Source organism: Chrysemys picta, chromosome 25 (genome assembly GCF_011386835.1).
Source record: "Chrysemys picta bellii isolate R12L10 chromosome 25, ASM1138683v2, whole genome shotgun sequence".
Lineage (NCBI taxonomy): Eukaryota > Metazoa > Chordata > Testudines > Emydidae > Chrysemys > Chrysemys picta.
Window position 1 is genome coordinate 16,468,370 of NC_088815.1, and position 13,569 is coordinate 16,481,938.

General features: G+C 43.3%; 1 protein-coding gene across 21 annotated transcripts in view; it reads right to left on the reverse strand.

Moving 5' to 3' along the window:
* MYO9B (myosin IXB) overlaps positions 1-12,487 on the reverse strand; it is a 77,491-nt gene extending 65,004 nt beyond the window's left edge. For 12 of the 21 annotated variants that reach the window (XR_010594945.1, XR_010594944.1, XR_010594943.1 and 9 more), the window contains exon 1: positions 12,211-12,351. The gene's annotated coding sequence lies outside the window, so the exon portion shown is untranslated. Of the gene's footprint in view, positions 1-12,210 lie in introns of all 21 variants that reach the window. The other 9 variants (XR_010594946.1, XM_065578548.1, XM_024108200.3 and 6 more) reach the window with 3 other exon arrangements.
* Positions 12,488-13,569: the final 1,082 nt, after the last annotated feature.

Consider the following 13,569-nt stretch of genomic DNA (forward strand, 5'->3'; position numbering starts at 1 on the left):
GGCAAAGCAGCGTTTGGGGTGGAGGCTGACAGCTCGTGACCCCCCCCCCCCCCATGTAATAACCTCACGACCCCCTGAGGGGTCCTGACCCCCAGTTTGAGAACCCCTGACCTAGAGGCTGAAATACACTTCTCTTGGGATAAACATTTAAAATCACTCAAACAGGAGAAATCAAACATTTCAACTAAACAAGGCCTCAAGCCAAGACGAGATATACCCTAGAGCCCTGTTGGACCCAGCAAGGGGTTTGGTGGGCCTTTTTTCATATTTTGCTCAATGACAGCTCCAAGGACGGCCCAAGCAGATAGGCCTTTTCTGCATAGTGGTGGGAGGGGACTGTCTGAGGTTTTAAAATACTGGCCTGGGTAGTGTGGCTGAGAAAATAACTTTTTGGAACATGCTCTAGACCAGATAGAAACTAGTCAATGCTGGTCAGGCAAACCATATTTAAAATTGTGCTGAATTTGCTTATAACAGTTTTATTAGCTGGTTCAGACACTTATCGCTTCAGTGTAAACAGGGCCCTAAATGATACACAAAACTGAGGTCAGCTGTAGCAGAGACATTTGACACAGAAGAAAATTAGACTCTTAAGATGAATGTCTGTTGCCACAGACTATTACTGGAATTTCAGAAGGAAATAGTATGTCTAAGCAGCCTGCTAGAGCTAGTAGAGTACATTACAGAAGTGAAGTCATGATGTACTACTGGAGAACTACTAGATATCTAGGCTGATACAAAAGAAACCAAACCACAGACCTTCAGATAAAATTATCTTCTTCCGTCTCTCTTGATTTCCTTATTGATTTAAAGTAGGACATTTATCATATGACCTAAGCAATGTTATTTTTTATTATTTGTATTACAGTAGCACCCGAGGAGCCCTAGTCATGAATCAGGATCCCATACTACTAGGTGCTGAACAAACAGAACAAAAAGTCCTTGTCCCAAAGAGCTTAAAAATCTAAGTATATGACAAGAGACAACGGATGGATACAGAATGACAGGGAGTACAAGAAAACAATGAGACAATATTGGTCACCATGACAGGCAGTGGCTTCTGCACACCAGTAGCAGCACTGTCACAGAACAGGAGAGTTTTAAGGAAGGATTTGAAGGAGAATAAAGAGGTAGCTTTATGGATGTTTATAGGGAGCACCTCACAAGTCTGAGAGGCAGCATGCGAGACAGCATGAAAGATGCTTGTCTGAAAATTTAGCAAGTGGGCAATGCATGCTGACATCATGAGCCAACAACTGGCTTCAGTCATTCTTGTTTACTTCCCTTTTATAGTTGTATTAATACAAATAGAACCTTGCCACATTAAAAACTAATAATTTAAATAGCACTTAACCCTTCATCTTCAAAACATTGTACAAAAACTATTAATCCTCACAAAGCCATGAGGCAGGTATTTCCCTCATCTTACAGAGGAGGAAACTTATACAGAGATAATTAAGTGACTTGGCCGTGATCGCAGCAGGTCACTGGCTAAGACAAGGTTAGAACTAAGGAGTTCTTGACTCCCAGGCCTGGATCCCAGTCCACCAGACTCTGTTACCTCTGCAGACATGAATAGAGGAACAACTACATGGAATCCGTGTGCTGCAAAGGAGTTAAAGCATAGCTCCCTATTCTTATCGTAACCTGAAGTACTATTATATATGCTGCACTTGCATCATCTTTATCTCCTCTTCCAATATTTTGGGAAAGTACTTTCAGACTTCAGCAAGCCAAATTGATGTGACTGCTGAGATTGGAGGCAAATATAATCTGGAACAATAGGGCAAGACAGGTAAACTGAAGCCGAAATTATAGAAAGTTAGACATCTCCTTTCTCTGACCAACTTGTCTGGAGCAAGGATACCTGCCAGCCTGGAGGAGGGAAAGCAACAAAATAGCAAAATCTATTTTTTTTTCTGTTTCGGTTTTCATTACTCTTCCCTTCTGACTATATAATATACAGAATATTAACAGAATACTTATAAGAGGCACTAATATAATCAGTCTGTTAAGGATCACTGCTTAAACCAATATTCATTTTTATGCTAAGTACATGCAAATTGCTCAGCACCGAGTATACTGAAGATTTCCCAAACAATAACCTATTCAACATGAGAGCGTCTCATTCACTCTGTCACAGAAGAAGGGAGTAGCTGCCATTTACATCATTGGAGAAGAGCAACATCCCAGAACACAAATCATTTTCTTTGGGTGGAGGAGAGGGGAAGCAACATGCTTTAATTTTACCAAGTGATTAGCACTAACTTTTTAAATTCTCTTCTTGCACAGACAGACAATGTGAAGAGGAAGACATTGGAGTTGGGAAACTAGGCTAACAAGCAAATTTCAATGACTAATTCTGTAGATAGTTTCAAACTGTTCCTGAGCCACAATAATATCAATTACATTTTGTAAAGTACATAAGAACACACTCTATTTTACAATCTGGTAAGCTATTGGAAAACAGGACAGTGCCTCAACCAGTACAGGATAACTGTTTAGTTTAAATAAGGCCATAATTTGAAGTTGCATATTTATCCAGTGAATCATACTGAAGCTAAAAAGGGAAAGCTACCATTACAACAAAAATGTGCAGGAAGAACTGTTCATATATTTCAGTTCTTTCCATTTTCATGTACACTTGGACTGCCTCATACTTAGGGCCCTTAGTTTTCAGGTTTTATTTTATTTATTTTTTCCCCAGGAATTTATCTGTGTTTATTTCTACTACAACAAAAACAGATGAAAATCAGTGCAAAAAAATTAATTTTTCTGGGTAAATATAGGGGTTTATTTTAGTGGACGGACGGACACGGGAAAAAGTATTCAGTAGATTAATGCTTTGATTAATGGAATTCAGTGTGGTTGCTGCAGAACTAAAACAGAACTCAAAACATAATGCCACCTCTGAGTTTAAGAAAACAATGTGTCTCTAATCCAGAAATGAAACTTTTCATTTGAATAAACAGTTATCTGTTGTAGACTTGGAACTATTAGCCTATAAATATTTACATTTAATAATGGGGCCACACCATTTGCAGCGCATACACTCAACTTCATCCTCTCCTCCTGTTTTTGTTTTTTTTAAACTTTTCAAATACTGCCTTGTGTTCGGATACAGATTTTTGTTTTCTTCCCATTTTAGTGTATCAAATATTTAAGCCGTTGCCAGCTAACAGCTTGAAATGCGTACGTGGTGGGCGTGAGATTCATCAGTATGTTCAGATGCTACTCCTGGGGGAATTCTGCATCACTGAGTGTGTGCATAATTCATGTTCCCCGCAGATTTCTTTGTTTCCCTACAGAAAAATGAATTCTGGTGGGGAAACAAAGGGAAGCCACAAGAGTGGCCACGTGCTCCTCCCCGACAGTGCAAGCAGGTCGATTTGGGCACCTGGAGCAACCAGTAGAGACGTAACTCACTGCTGTGGGGGGTCTGGGCAGTCATGTGCATGCGAGAGAGAGGCACTCTGTCCCTCTCGCTTGCTATTGCAGCACACGTGGCATGGAGGGGCAGGGCATCAGAGTGTTTCTGAGAAGGTAGGCATGGGGCAGGCTCTGTCCCCTCAGGAAGAGCAAATGTAGCAGCCTGCCTGCTTAGTGAATTGTTCCCATTGTCTTTGTGAATTCCCCGAGTATAAAACAGGTGTAAAAGTTTTAAGGCTCCTTTACATTGCCAGAGTGGTATAAAGGACAGTATGGCCTTATAAATGCTTATGGTGCTTTAGTGATTAGAACTGAACTAAATTTTTTGACTGAAAAAATTTCCTATCAAAATGTGCTCTATCAGCTGTTTGTTGCTGACTTTTCTGGAGATGGTCAGTAGCCAATATAAATTGTGAGTTTGATTCCCCAGCCATCACCTGCTCTTCAGTTGCCTATTATGTAACACTGAGCATATGGCTGCATATATTTGTTGACTAATAACTAGAAATAAAGGGTCAAACCTAGCTACATTACTATTAGCCAAAGGGGTTTCGGAATTTTCTCCAATGCGCCCCACTCCCATTCTCCATCCATTGTATTGTAGTTTAAATAAATTACCAAAATAATTGAAACCAGCGTGATTATATTCCGTTATTTTGATAAATAAAATATGGAGAATTTTAAAATATTGTGTGCATAATTTTTAATTTTTTGGTGCAGAATTTCCCCAGGGGTAAGATGTGGACGCACTTCAGAGCTTGCATGCATGCCTGTTTGTTTATTGTGTGTATCTTCTAGACTACTTCAACTGGCAGCTTTGCATATCCACACAGACTAATGTAAAAAGAACAGGAGTACTTGTGGCACCTTAGAGACTAACAAATTTATTTGAGCATAAGCTTGTGTTAGTCTCTAAGGTGCCACAAGTACTCCTGTTCTTTTTGCGGATACAGACGAACACTGCTGCTACTCTGAAACAGACTAATGTATTATCTAAATACATATATCTCATGCAATGTACTGTAATTTCCTAAGTTATTTTTTATATATTTGAATGATACAAAAGTAGGGTGAAATTCAGAAAAAGAGAATAATGCTTTTTGTAAAACCCGGGATTTTTTCTGGTAAAAATCAGTTTAAACTGAAAATGAAGGGGCTTACTCATACTACCCAGTTTCAAAGATGCATGATTTTATTTTGGCAGTGTCCATTGTTATGTATTTTTCAACATGAAAATAGCAACAATACATGCCTGATATCCAAAGTCAAATACAGTTCAGTAATATTTAATTCAAACCACAGACTTTACAAGATACTAGTGTCCCTGAGTAATGTGAAACACCAATTTTCAATTATTTCTTTGCTTCAGAAACATACAGTTATTGACTATGACAGCAGCACTCTTTCTTAAACTGAAAAGAAGAAATTCTCCATCTCCCATAAGAGAGGATATTATAGAGGTGCCCCAACAACTCCAAGGCTGCACTGAGCTTTTCCACTTAAAGCAAGGTTTAAATCCCTTAAATTAACATTGAGCTTCCCAAACACGTACCACTTCTTTCAATAAAAACAAACTTGAATTCTCTTGAAAATGTTCAAATTACAATCAGCTGCAGACTGAGAAGTCTAAGCAACTTGAATCCTTCTTTCTGGATATTTTACATACAAATGTAAGATTTTATTGGATTCACTATAACTATTTTAATGCTCTTAGACTTGTAATTTCCCACATTAGTTAATCCTGAAGCAAACATCATCAAAGATTGATTTTTGATGGCTAAACGTTATTACATTTTTCTTAACTGTTGTAATCAAGGAAACCAAGGGACAAAGAGTCTTTGCCATGGGCTTCCTATCACAGAACAAGCTGGAATATAGTAGGGGAGGCTGCAGGGAAAAAGGGAGCAAGCATGCTCCTTACCTCACCCTATCCCCACCCCAACCTCAGCTTTGCTGCTCAGTGCTGCATAAGGTAGAGGAGGTATTCCCCACCCTCTCAACTACCTGCTCTGCTCCTTACCACCCCTCAAGCCCCTGCATCACAGCCCCACTCTGCCCAAGTCCCAAAGTCCCTACAAATCACATACAATGCACACATCCAATTCCTTTGAATCACACTCAGATGCACAGCTTAGTTCTGAACTCGGCAAAATTAAGGTCTCTACTGGACATAATTTTATTTCAAAAGCCTATAATGCATTATTACCTAAATTAATCTGATGTCATAATTAAGGCTATGGTGCTTATTAAGTGAGATTGAGAGGAATAAGATGTGTGTGGCTCTATGGTGGAAACAAAATGGAGTTAGCTGTGGAGGCAGAGTCGGAGCTTGTTTGGATACCATGAGGACTGTGTGGCAAAGTGCATGAACGAAGGTGGCCAGGATGTTAATGTTGTCTTGCCTGGTGATTTTCTTAAGAACATAAGAATGACCATACTGTGTCAGAAACAAAGGTCCATCTGGAACAGTATCCCGTTTTCTGACAGTGGCAGGTGTCAGATGATTTAGAGAGAATGAACACAACAGGGCAATTATTGAGTGATCCATCCACTGTCGTCTGGACCCAGCTTCTGGCAGTCAGAGCCATAAGGACAGCATGGGGTTGCGTCTCTGACCATTTTGGCTAATAGCCATTGATAGACCTATCCTCCATAAACTCACCTAGTTATTTTTTGAACCCAGTTATATTTTTGACCTTCACAACATTCCCTGTCAACTAGTCCCACAGGTTGACTATGCATTGTGTGAAGAAGTACTTCTTTATGTTTGTTTTAAACCTGCTGCCTATTAATTTTATTGGGTGACCCCTGGTTCTTGTGTTATGTGAAGGGGTAAATAACTCTTCCCCATACCATTCATGATTTTAAAGATCTCTATCATATCTCCCTTCAGCTGTCTCTTTTCCAAGTTGAACAGTCTCACTTTTTTAATCTCTCCTCATATGGAAGCTGTTCCATAGCCTTAATCATTTTTGTTGCCCTTTTCTGTACCTTTTCCAATTCTAATGTATCTTTTTTGAGATGGGGTGACCAATACTACATGCAGTATTCAAGGTGTGGGCATACCATGGATTTATATAGTGACATTATCTGTCTTCTTATCTATTCCCTTCCTAATTGTTACTAATATTGTTAGCTTTTTGGACTGCTGCTGCTGAACGTTGATCAGATGTTTTCAGAGAACTATCCACTGTTTCTTAAGTGGTAGCAGATAATTTAGCCACCATCATTTTGTATAATTGGGATTATGCTTTCCAACGTGCATTACTTTGCATTTAACATTGAATTTCATCTGCCATTTTGTTGCTCAGTCATCCAGTTTTGTGAGATCCCTTTGTAACTCTTCGCAGTCAGCTTTGGATCTGAATGATTTTTTTATCATCTGCAAACTTTGCCATCTCACTCTTTACCTATTTTTCCAGATCATTTATGAATATGTTGAATAGCACTTGTCCCAGTACAGCTCCCTGGGGGATCCTGCTATTTACCTCTCCACTGTGAAAACTGACCATTTATTCCTACCCTTCGTTTCTTATCTTTTAACCAGTTATTGATCTATGAGAGGACCTTCCCTCTTGTCCTATGACTGCCTACTTTGCTTAAGAGTCAGTGAGGGACCTTGTCAAAGACTTTCTGAAAGTCCAAGTACACTATACCCACTGGATCACTTGGTCCACATGCTTGTTGGCCCCCCTCAAAGAATTCTAATAGATTGGTGGGGCAGGATTTCCCTTGACAAAAGCCATGTTGACTCTCTCCCGGTTCTTCATTCAATTAGTAGTAGTACTCTGCTAGGGCCCAGTTTCCTGAAGGAGGCTGGGTCCCCATTGTGCTGGGTACTATAATTACACCCATGAGAATTCACTTAAGGTACTTTATCTCTACATTTTATGGGGTTTAGAAATAATTTATTTGGCCATACCATAATCTAGGCATATCTGAAACAGCTTTACAAACACTGTACAGCTAAAGACCATTGCTCTTTGAAGTAGTAGAGCCTATTATCTCTGCAAAGATCTCCACCATGTTACCAATTGAAACTCAATATTGTATATGGTATCATAATAAAGCTCAGGTAAATCCAACTCTACATGCTCCACTTCATTATTAAAAAGGCACTTGATGTAATCAGTAAACAAAACAAGTCACACAAGAGAAATTGACCTCAGTGAGGAGGCAAGTAAAGTCAAAGACCAAAACAAAGAGGTTCTGCTAATCCTTTCACGGATGTGCCACCCATTATTATTTCATTAGTTTTTTATACAAGGAAGAATTTTAAATACGATGCCTGGAGCGCTCTCTCTGCTTGAGACACGGGACTTCTGGGAAGTTTTCAATCTACTTTTTTTTTGTATGCTTGTATTTGCAAATTGAGGATTGGTAGCCTCAAGCCTTGAAGCATAGTTCTCGCAGCTAAAGTTCATGGCACCTGAGGAATACAGTGCCCAAGTCTATTTTAAATGGACGCTTATTTTTTACCACCCCCCACCATAGGTAAGATGCATCTCCTCCACACATGAGGATCACACATAGGCTATAGCTACACTGGCGCTTTACAGCGCTGCAACTTTCTCACTCAGGGGTGTGAAAAAACACCCCCCTGAGCGCAGCAAGTTACAGTGCTGTAAAGCGCCAGTGTAAACAGAGCTCCCAGCGCTGTAAACTAATCCCCTCGTGGAGGTGGAGTACCTGCAGTGCTCTCTCCCAGCGCTGGCACGCGACCACACTCCCACTTCAAAGCACTGCTGCGGGAGCGCTCCTGCGGGAGCACTTTGAAGTTTCGAGTGTAGCCATGGCCATACAAATGACCTATTGGACATTGTTCTTAAATTGAAGTTGCTTCCATATATGGCCAGAGGTTCCTCTTTTACCCCCATTTTAACAGTGTAAAAATATTAAACTATTTTTAAGATCATGGCTAAATGCTAGAAAGGAATTCTACATAGACATGAAATGTCTAGTTAAAAATAAATCAAACAATATCTATTCAGAGGCACTTTTTACAATCCCTAGAGATGCAATATATATCTATTTTGTATAATGGCAAGGAGAATACTTTGATGTTTATATATAAACTGATCAATCAACTATACCTTAAACCAGATAGAATAAATGCCAATTCTCACTGTTAGTATTGAAGTATGGAATACCAAATCAATTTTAAAGAGAAATATTTTGTATTTGGGATTTAAAGCTGAGGACATTTTATATTTGGGATATAAGCAATGTATCTGTAGAAATTCTTAGCTTGTTATTTAAAAATTACACACACTTTCCACACCATAAATGTGTAAGAACAAGTACCAAATCCTGGGATCTTTAAATAAAATCAGTTAAAAGTTATCAAGAGTTGAGACAACCAAGATTACATATGTAAGGGTTTTTTCTTTCCAAATTCCTAAGATATGAGAAACGAGACATTTGTCCTTCCAACTAATAGGTCATTTTTTAAGCTGGGCAGACCTGGGTTATAAGTATATGAGTCAAACAGTTTATTCATACATCAGATTGTTCAACAGGTCTAGTGCTTGAATCACTATTTGTCAGAAAGCTCCGTTTCTACGAAGTTTCAATTATGGATAGGTCTCATTTAAATTTTTCATCAGCTGCATTTACGGTTTCTAAATTATTCAGCCCTACAAGCATTTTAAGTTCCATAGCAAAACTGGAACAGAGACCTAAGAACTCCCCTATTCCTATACTGGCTAGAACTTCTGAGTTTTTGGGAAAAACAACAAGGAGTCTGGTGGCACCTTAAAGACTAACAGATTTATTTGGGCATAAGCTTTCGTGAGTAAAAACCTCACTTCTTCGGATGCATCCGAAGAAGTGAGGTTTTTACTCACGAAAGCTTATGCCCAAATAAATCTGTTAGTCTTTAAGGTGCCACCAGACTCCTTGTTGTTTTTGTAGATACAGACTAACACGGCTACCCCCTGATACTTGAGTTTTTGGGCTGCCCCATTTCACTGACGTACAGCATAACTCAGTCAACTTCTGGAAAACGCTCTTTATTAAGCCATTATTAAGTCATTCTCAAGTATAGCAAGAAAGCACGGTTCAACTTGATACAGTAAGGAAGCTAAGCAGAAAAATTCTAGTACATAGCACTGTGGGTTTTCCCATGCTTGGGAGTAAGCCTGGGCACCAATGCTTAAAATTTAGGTGTTTCCCCGGGTTTTGGGAATGGAACAAGAAGGGAGCACACTGGTGCAGCAATGGCACAATAGTTGCTTGGAAAAAAAAAAAAAGCTCCCACATTGACTCCAATGGGAATCACCCACTCCAACACCGAAGTTCACTGGGGTAAAGTACAGAAGGGAATGACTAGTGAAAAAGGAAAGCATTTAAATACAGGATGCTGATTAATACCACCACCATCACTACCTACTCTTATATAGTACTATCCATCAATAGAGCTCAGAAAGGTGGCCAGTCATTTACAGATGGTGGAACTGAGGCACAGAAGCAGGAAGTGACTTGCCCAAGGTTACCCAGCAGGCCAAACACAGAGCTGGGAAAAGAACCCATGTCTCTTGAATCCCAGTTCAATGCTCTGTCTTCTAGAGCACACTGCCAGAGTCAATGGAATGGCAGAGATTAACATGGATTACAGTGTAAGCATAACAAGAGAAGAGCTGATAAATTGAAATGAAGCAACAATTGCTTTTATTAAAGTCTATTTATCATTCAGGTACACTGCAACCAGATGTGATATGCTGTCGTATATGTCACACCCGATTAGAGTGACTGAATTTACTCCTTTTCTTAAGGCAAGGAAATGTTAAAATTTTGCATTTTTAGTTGTGCTATTTTATATAAATTCTGGATAATAGCATCATGCAACTTTAAAGGGAAAAAGAGTCAAAACTTTTGAAGAAGAAGAATCTTTTTAGGCAAATAAGTATATATACCCCTCTCCACAAAGTTTATAGCTTGTGGAGAATTATAAACACAGCCGTCTTGTTTTTCCTTCAGTTTTTTTCTATATAAATCTGTTCCCGATGAGACACAACATAAAGAAACCAAAGGTTTACTGAAATCAACGGGGGGGAATATTCATGTGCTAATTGGAATGTAGGATTGCCTCATGACAATTTTAGGACAACTGCTACTGTTGGCCCAGTAATAGGTCTGAAATCCCTGAGCCCTTCTGAATGCTTGCAATAAATATCTTATCTGCAGATAGGAAAGCAGGCAAACTGATATTAATCCACTTTGAAGTGCTGTGTGTGGAGGGTACTGATGCCATCATCCTTGAAAAGCTGATCACATGTCAGAAGTCTAAGACCACCTCCATGACCTCTGCTACCATCTTACGGAAAATGGAAACAAGTAATTGGAGAACTGTTGTGGGCATTGCTTATTTCTCACCAAATTCAGAAATTCTAAGTTGTGAATTCCCCACGATGCTCACAAATGGAACTAGTTACGATATGAAAATATTAGTCTTCAGCCATTGTTCTAGTCAAAATACAGGAAGCTAGGAAAAAAACGTATGCTTCCTAGCTTTAAGACCTTAACATTAACGGCTTAGGAAATAGCTATGAGCTGGAAAAACCAAACTCCACTGCCAATAACAGTTCCAAGTAGTTCCGATTCCCCAAGCAAACCTTGAAGGACCTTATCTAGGGAGTTGGGGCAACCAGAATGTGTCTTCCTCCCCCTAACCTCCCAAATACCATGGGCAAGCCCTGCACCATCTGAGAGGGCTTGAAGCTACAGATCCCCCCATGTATTTATAGAGGATCTGATTCTACCCACCCTCCCGCACTTCCTCTCCAGGACCCTCCTCCTCCCACCATCACCCCCTGTATGACACTTCCCATGTTAGCCTCCAGTTCTCCATTACTCATCACAAAGCAACTCCCATCTGAAGAACTTTATATAGCATTACCGCCTTCTCCCCCCAACCAGCCTCCATTCTCCCCACCCTCTCCACACACCATCCCACACTCCTTCTTCCAACCACACCTTCCCCCCACCAATCAAACCAGCCCCCTTCTCCCCCCAACCAGGGCTGCTAGAACAATTTGTATAGTGAGGGTGCTTAGAACCACTGAACCAAACTGTAAAGGCTGTATATAAAGGAAACCACTTCAATCCAGGGGGTGCTGCAGCACCGCCATCCCCCCTTCTCCCAACTGCCCCCAGCCTCCCCATCCCCCCCGCGCTCTTCCCCAACCACGCCCTTCTCCCCACACCCTCCCCATCCCCCTTCTCCCCGCGCCCTCCCCCAACCGCCCCCAGCCTCCCCTGTTCTCCCCATCCCCCCACGCCCTCCCCATCCCCCTTCTCCCCACGCCCTCCCCCAGACCCCTTCTCCCAACGCCCTCCCTCAACCTCCCCCAGCCTCCCCTGTTCTCCCCAGCCCCCCACGCCCTCCCCTGTTCTCCCCATCCCCCCACGCCCTCCCCCAGCCCCCTTCTCCCCGCGCCCTCCCCCAACCGCCCCCGGCCTCCCCTGTTCTTCCCATCCCCCCACGCCCTCCCCCAGCCCCCTTCTCCCCGCGCCCTCCCCCAACCGCCCCTGTTCTCCCCTGTTCTCCCCATCCCCCCACGCCCTCCCCCAGCCCCCTTCTCCCCGCGCCCTCCCCCGTTCTCCCCATCCCCCCACGCCCTCCCCAGCCCCCTTCTCCCCGCGCCCTCCCCTGTTCTCCCCATCCCCCCCCCTGTTCTCCCCAGCCCCCTTCTCCCCGCGCCCTCCCCTGTTCTCCCCATCCCCCCACGCCCTCCCCCAGCCGCCCCATCCCCCCACACCAGCCCCTTCCCGCTCACCCACCGAGGGAGAGGAACGAGTGGGGCAAAGGCCCGCTCTCCATCGCGTTACTTTGGCGGCTCGGTTGGCCGATCACTCCCAGCCCGGCGGCGGCCCCTCCTTCCAGGCCCTGCCGAGGCCCCGCTCACTTCCGCGTTTGAGGGGAAGCGACAGGGCAACGCCGGGCAAAGCCTGAGGCGCCGAGCAGCTAGTGCGCACGCGCGAGAGCCGCTGGGCTGCAGAGCTGTCTCCTTTGCCAGGGAGGAGGTTGTTCTTGGTGCCTGTCCCCGCTCCTGCGCTCATCTGCAGCAGCGGTGGGTACAAGGCGGGAACAGAGGTTACTAGACAAGTGACTGGGAAGCCCAGACTCCATCGCGGGGATGTACATGGGCCATGTGAGCCAGCAAAGAAAAATTCCGTCTTAGCCAGGCAGCCTCCTCAGGGCTCTACAGGCAGGGGAAGCAGATTGTGATGTGACTGGGTAGCTACAAAGCACAGCCGACTCCATTAGACTCTTGTGATTGCCTTGCAAAGTTCTGGTCCCTACTGTTATCATCAGTCTCCTACAAACCCTAACATTCAGTGAAAAACAGCGCACCCACCCGCTAGACGGCAGCAGAGTTCAGCTCCTGGAAGGCAATATTTGGGGTAGCCAGAGGCACTGGACTGGGAGTAGTGGGTGGCGGGGGACAGCAGGTTCTGGGTTTCCTTGGTGCTTGATTTGTGCCAGGGCTGAGCCCCTGGCACCCAGGGCCGGCTCCAAGCACCAACGCAGCAAGCAGGTGCTTGGGGCGGCCAACGGAAAGGGGCGGCACATCCGGCTGCAATTCGGCGGCGGGTCCCTCAGTCCCTCTCGGAGGGAAGGACCTGCTGCTGAATTGCCGCCGAAGAATGAAGCGGCAGCGGTAGAGCTGCCACTGAAGTGCCGCTGATCGCGGCTTTTTTTTTTCCCCCCGCCGCTTGGGGCGGCAAAACACTGGAGCCGGCTCTGCCGGCACCTCTAGGCTTGGCAGTTCATAGCCCAGCACTTCTAGGCTTGCTGCATCAGTTATGACTGTAAAAAAATTCCTTGAGCCCCAACATCTCTTTCATTACAAAGTAAGCACTGGGTTTGCTCTATGCCCAGCTGCACTTAGTGCGCCAGATGGCAGCTCAGCACCAAGAAGCAGGTCCGTGCTGCATGAAAAAGGAGATAGAATAGATACCTTTCCTTCTCTCACACACATTCCCAGCCACTCTGATCTCACCTGTAGACTAGCATCACCCCATTGGGACCACGGCTCTAGTTTTTTTGCCACCCCAAGCAAAAAAAAAAAAAAAAAACTGCCAGGAGCACAACTGCCAAAGCAAAAACAAAAAAAAGGCAACTGCCCTGAAAATGTG